Source organism: Aethalodelphis obliquidens, unplaced genomic scaffold (assembly GCF_003676395.1).
Source record: "Aethalodelphis obliquidens isolate GAN/ISIS:26980383/991018 unplaced genomic scaffold, ASM367639v1 scaffold12, whole genome shotgun sequence".
Taxonomy (NCBI): domain Eukaryota; kingdom Metazoa; phylum Chordata; class Mammalia; order Artiodactyla; family Delphinidae; genus Aethalodelphis; species Aethalodelphis obliquidens.
In genome coordinates, this window is record NW_020837956.1 from 28,486,641 (window position 1) to 28,493,413 (window position 6,773).

The window sequence follows — 6,773 nt, forward strand, 5'->3', positions numbered from 1 at the left end:
TAAATAAATAAAATTTACTTATTTTAAAAAACACACACACACAAAGACCCTGGAGCAAGAGTGTCTGATGTGTTTTAGGAACAGCCCAGCATCCAGTGTGGCTTAAGTAAGGGTAAGAGGAGTAGATCTGAGAGATAGCTGGGAGCCAGATCATGAATGTCATGGTAAAGATTCTGGATTTATTCCAAGTGACACGGGCAGCTATTAAAGGGTTCTGAGCAGAGGAGAGACATGATCTGACTTGAGTTATAAAAGGGACACACTTGCTGCTGGGTGCAGAATAGACTAGAGCTGGGCAAGGGTGGGGGTAGGGTGACAAGGCTTTGCAATAATCCACCTGGGGAATGATGGTAGCCTAGACCACAGTGGTCGGCGGTTATGGTGGAAGGAGTCAGAAATGGGTGGAATCTGAGTATATTTCAAAGGCAGAGCCAACAGGATTTTCAGGTAGATTGCATGTGTGGTATTAGAGAAAGATAAAAGTCGAAGATGCCTCCGGTGATGACTCAGACTGTTGATCTGAGCAAAGAGGAAGCTACCACGAGTAAGTGCTTTCCACCCTGGGATCTTGTATTTCTCTGAAAAGGAAACGAAAATCAGGACATGCCAAGGACCTGGACTTAGTAATCTTAGCCCACTGACGATGGTGACCCTGCGAAGGTGTTGATGGGCATGTAGGTGCACAAGGGGCACAGTGAAGACAGGACACTGATGGGGGGCATGTGGGTGCAGATGTAGGTTAGCACATGGCACACGTGGAGGGTGACGCTACAGGTGTGCATCACGAGATGCATGTACCATACGGTACTCTAAGACAGAATCTCGTTAAAGCAGCACTGAAAGAGCAGTTACTCATCTTGTTTTGACAAATGTATGCCCTAGACTTTTGACTTGAATAGTGCAGTAAGATTCTCCCAGCTCTGATATCATCTATAGCAAAATCTTGAGGTTTTATGTGGGACTATGTGTAGACACCAAAAGGATTAGTAAGAGCACATGCCCTGGAATGAGAACCACAATCGATTTACTCTAAATTCTCAAAGACAATGAATTATAAATGCTGGGCAGAAGGTTCTGATCTTGGCTCCAGTTTCTTCTCACTTAGAAACTGGTGAAAGTCTGTAACTGGTGTGGCCAAGAGAATAGTTTCTTCCCCTCAGGTTTCCTCCATGTCCAGCTTTGTGGGGTCCATGACAAGATTGTCCCACAGGGTGTAGTTTGCTCTAGGAGGTTTACCTCTTCCTTCAACCCATTTGTTACTATTCATGGCCAAGGATTCTCAGTTTTCACTCATGTCTGTATTTCAAAGGAGGATTTGCTTCTCTCTAACATGCTTTATAAAATGCTGAATGTTGGCTCTACTTGTTAACCCGAGAAGACTGTGCAACAGGGCAGTCCTGTTTTCCCTGCCACGCTGTTTTCTCTCTGGGATCAGCCCTCTCTGTGAGCGTCAGCAATGGGAGGGTTATCTTAAAGCCCCTTGGACACATGCAGCATACAGGGGACCATGAACACAGAGGGCGAGGGAATAGGAAAAACTCTTTGATTCCTCCATGTACCAACTAATAGAAAAACTCTTTTCTCCCTCTGCTACTCTCCATACATCACCTCTTGTCACCAAATATGTCATGGGTAGGGGAGGGCGGGTTCCCACACCAAGCAATTCTCCAGTTCTCTGTGGACATTAACTGGGTGTCCTGTAATTCAATTCAATTCTGACGCTATCTACCCAAGGCTGGAGCAGACCCCAGTCCCGGAAGACCTGCCCACCCTCCCCTACTGCAGATGCCAATCACAAGTCCGGGTTGTCCCCTGTGCTTCTGACCTACTGGCTATAAATCAGAGGTTCCCAGGTTCCCACAATGACCTCCTTGGTTTTGATAATTTGCTAGAGAGGCTCACAGAAGTCAGGAAAGTAGTTTACTTACTAGATTACCAGTTTATTATAATGGAATACCACTCAGAACAGCCAGATGGCAGAGACGCATAGGACAAGGCACGAGGAAAGGGGTGCAGGGTTTCCATGCCGTCACCACGTGTGCCATCCTCCCATCACCCCCACATGTTCAGCAACCCAGAAGCTCTCCAAACTCCAGTTGTTTAGGGTTTTTGGAGGTTTCATTTGTGGACATGATTGTTTAAATCATTGGACTTGGTGATGGAACTCAATCTCCAGCCCCTCCTTGCTCTGCTGGAGGTCAAGGGGTGGGGCTGAAAGTTCCAATCTTTTTTTTTTTTGTGGTACGCGGGCCTCTCACTGTTGTGGCCTCTCGCGTTGCGGAGCACAGGCTCCAGAAGCGCAGGCTCAGCGGCCATGGCTCACGGGCCCAGCCGCTCCGCGGCATGTGGGATCTTCCCAGACCGGGACACGAACCCATGTCCCCTGCATCGGCAGATGGACTCTCAACCACTGCGCCACCAGGGAAGCCCGCAATCTTTTAATTACCCAATTAATTGGTTCCCCTGGCAACCGGTCCCCATCTTTAGAGGTTTTCCAAAAGTCACCTTCTTAATGTAAACTCAGGTGTGGTTGAAAGAGACTTGTTATGAATAGCAAAAGACACTTTTGTTTCTCTTTTCACATAGAAGATTCCAAGGGTTTTAGGAGCTCTGTGCCAGGAATGGGGCCTACGACCAAATATATATTTCTTAGTATAAATCACAATTTCACAGTAAGCCTGCTGCACTACTAGGAAGTTTCCAATAATATTTTTTATATATATATTTTTCTCATGGGAATGCATCTCTAGTTTAATGACAAAATGAGAAAATATAATCTACTTTCAAAATCTCCATCCCTGGCAGTCTATAAAGCAGAAGATACTAGTAGATTTTCCTAGACATTATGGACTGATGGTGATTTATTTTTTAATTTATGAACATAGTTTGACTCCTTGACTCACCTCACAGCCTCAGAAAGCACCCCGATGGCATGCAAGTCAGACTCTGGGAATTATGGAAGTGCGGTGTGTCTGAGATAGCATAGTCTCTTGTTCCAGTTTGGCCCTTGCCTTGGTCAGAGACATTGGGCAAAGTCATAGATCTCCCGGTTTCTAGGACCGACCTTCCTTATTTCAAGCCAAGGAAGTTGTTACTCTCCACTACGCCCAAATGGCCAGGATTTTCCCTCTGAGAAACCATAAAAAGCTGGGAAAACCCACCCTATCCAGGCATGTTTATATTCAGGGAAACCCCTCTGGCTCTCCCTCTAAAATTCATTTGGCCTCTCCTTCAGGGGCAATGGAATATATAAGATCACAGCAGCCCAGGCTTTATGCACAAACATTTAGAGAACACAAGCAAGTAAACTCACAGCCACCACAGCTTACCCAAGACCTGTTCCCCAAACCCAAAACATACCACAATCCAGATCCCATTGTTTAATTGCCTGTCTTGGAAGGGCAATGATAGTCAAGGTTTAGCTAACAGCGGGGTTCTTTATTTTGTACAGGCTTTAGGGCAAGGGAGTGGAATTCAAGCCTTGTGTTTCTTAGAATGCCACCAAAATCACAGAAGGAAACTGTAGAAACCACTTTGAGATTGGAAATAAAAGCTTTGGAGAAATGCTATACTTGAGACTGGATGTTTCACTTTGAGAGCAAGGGATTATTCCATGTTACAGAAACTCACCAGACTAAGAACATCTAAAAAAAATTTCTCCTCATAATTTTGAAAATGGAAAATTGTTATAAACCAAGCCTCTACAAATATACAATTCCTTAAATAATTGGGCTCTGTCCTGGAAGGGGAAGGAGGCGTATGGCAGCTCTGCACGGGCTGGTCAGGACTCTTGCTTCACTTTAGCAGTGAGACAGGATGCTAACAGATCAAGCTGCTACGCTAGGGCAAGCCAGGAGGCAAAGTGGATGTCACCATAGTTTGCCACCTGCAGGACACTCTTAGTTGACACAACAAGCTGAAGCCCAGGGGAATGGAACAGACCTTTGACTGGGTGTCATGGACCTTGGCAAAGAACGTTTAAGAGAATCTCTACTGAGTGACCAGGATCTAGGTCATCCAGCAAGAAATCAACTTAGTGCTGACTGAGCTCTTTCCTTCTCCCACCACGGTTTCCTCAGCCTACAGAAAAGTGGCTTCAAACTATACCCAGTACTCAAACTAACGCTTTGAAGGGAAGACACATTGGTCCCAGATGAGTGAGAACGCTATCAGAGATGTCACTGGCAGTTGCTCAAAGCAAAAAGAAAGCATGCCAGGTCTGCCCAGGATGACCTTGAGTAGCAAGAAAATAAAAGGGGCCTTTCCATTAGGCAGATGTACTACAAGGGGGGAGGGGTGGGGTGGGAGGAGAAGGAATACATCACACAAAAGACAGCAAACCCACTATGAGAGAAACCATAATCAAAGAACCAAAACACTCCTCACAAAAACTTGTACACAAATGTTCACAGCAGTGTATTCATAAAAGCCACAAGGTAGAAACAACCCAAATGTCTATCAGTTGAATGGATAAACAAAATGTGGCATATCTGTACAATGGAATATTATTTGCCCATAAAAAGGAATGAAGTATTGATACATGCTACCCCATAGATGAACCTTGAAACATTATGCTAAGTGAAAGAAGACAGTCACCAAAAACCCACATCTAATATGATTCCATTTATATAAAATGTCCAGAATAGGCAAATTATCTACACAGAAAAAAAGTGAATTAGTTGTTGCTTAGAACTAGGAGGTATCAGGGACAGTAGAGTGATAGCCTACGGTATGTTTTCTTTTTAAAGTGATGAAAATATTCTAAAATTGACTGTCTGATGGTTGCACATATCTGTGGATACGCTAAAACACACTGAATCGTACACGTTAAACAGGCAAACTGCATGGCCTGTAAATCTGTTTTAAAAATAAAAGCCAGCAAAGTTGTCTAAAAAGAGGGCTTCCCTGGTGGCGCAGTGGTTGAGAGTCCGTCTGCCGATGCAGGGGACACGGGTTTGTGCCCCGGTCCGGGAAGATCCCACATGCTGCGGAGCGGCGGGGCCCGTGAGCCATGGCCGCTGAGCCTGCGTGTCTGGAGCCTGTGCTCCACAACGGGAGAGGCCACAACAGTGAGAGGCCCGCATACTGAAAAAAAAAAAAAAAAAAAGTTGTCTAAAAAGAGACTCATTTAAACAAAAAATAAGATGCAGAAAAAATTCACAATGAAGGCATGGAAAAAGAATTTAAAAAGAAAGAAAAGAAACAGCCACATTTTCTGCAAATATTTATGCTATAATAAACTTTAATAACATGACTTCAAAAAAATTAGTTCCAGGGACTTCTCTGGCAGTCCAGTAGTTTAGATTCCCGGCTTCTGCTGCAGGGGGTGCGGGTTCGATCCCTGGTCAGGGAACTAAGATCCCACAAGCTGCGCAGCGCAGCCAAAAAAAATTCTTTTTAATAGTATCTTTACATTAGCTTTACAATGGTAGTTGCACAAAATGTTTCAAATAAGAATAATCATTGTCCCTGAAGTAAAGAATCTATCAAATGTCAGAGAAAAAATATTCAGAGCTAGTACAGGAATCATGAATTATAACTTATTTTGGATTTGTAACAAGAAATGAATATATAAATGTATGAACAGAAAAATTTCCCTGAAATGATAAAAAAACCCCACTTAATTTCCAAATATCAGGGTTATATTTTAATACCAGGCAAATCTGTTAGAGACTGACAGTGAGACATATTGTGGTTAAGACACTGAAGTTCAAAAGTAGAGAAAAAGTTCTTAAAATAGGTTAAAGTCAGATCAGCCTCGGGTTTTCCATAAGTCTTTTCCCTAAAAGCAATGTTCACAAAGTCCTGAGGGGAAAAACAGCAAGACCCAAGAATAGTTGTTGCTTGAGTTTAATTAAAACAGAAAGGCATTTACAAGCATGAAATAACTTAGGGAATATGAAGCTATCATGAAAGATTGCAAATGGACACAAATACTTTGAAGTTTCTGTCATCAAAAGATAAAGTCTGGGGGCTTCCCTGGTGGCGCAGTGGTTGAGAGTCTGCCTGCCGATGCGGGGGACGCGGGTTCGTGCCCCGGTCCGGGAAGATCCCACATGCCGCAGAGCGGCTGGGCCCGTGAGCCATGGCTGCTGAGCCTGCGCGTCCAGAGCCTGTGCTCCGCAACGGGAGAGGCCACGGCAGTGAGAGGCCCGCGTACCGCAAAAAAAAAAAAAAAAAAAGATAAAGTCTGTGTCTTCCTCTGTCAAATCCATGCTGACCTTATGATTTGCTTTGGCCAGTGACTGTAATGGATGGGACACTGTATGAGGTCCAAACCTAGGCCTCAGGGGACATTGCATCTTCCAGTCTCCCACTTTGCCACCATGTGAACAGGCCTGAGCAAGCTTGCTGGAGGGGCTACAAAGGGCCTTGGCTGACCACCTGACCGGAGCCAAGGCTCCCTACCAAGCCACCAGCTGACTGCAGTTGCATAGGTGAACCCAGGAGAGACCAGCTGAAACCCCCAACTGAATGCAGCCCAGCTGACTAACCCACAGAATTGGGATCTAGGAAACGACAGTTGGGGGTGGTTTGCAACCCAGGTAGAGGCTGATACGTGACGAAATGCATATAACCAAATCAAAATGAAGACAGAAATGAAGAAGCAATGAACAATAAATACATTTAACTGGAGAGGGTGTGGAGAAAAGGGAACCCACCTACACTGTTGCTGGGAATGTAAACTGGGGCAGCCACTATGGAGAAGAGTATGGAGGTTCCTCAAAAAACTAAAAATAGAGTTACCATATGATCCAGCAATCCCACTCCTG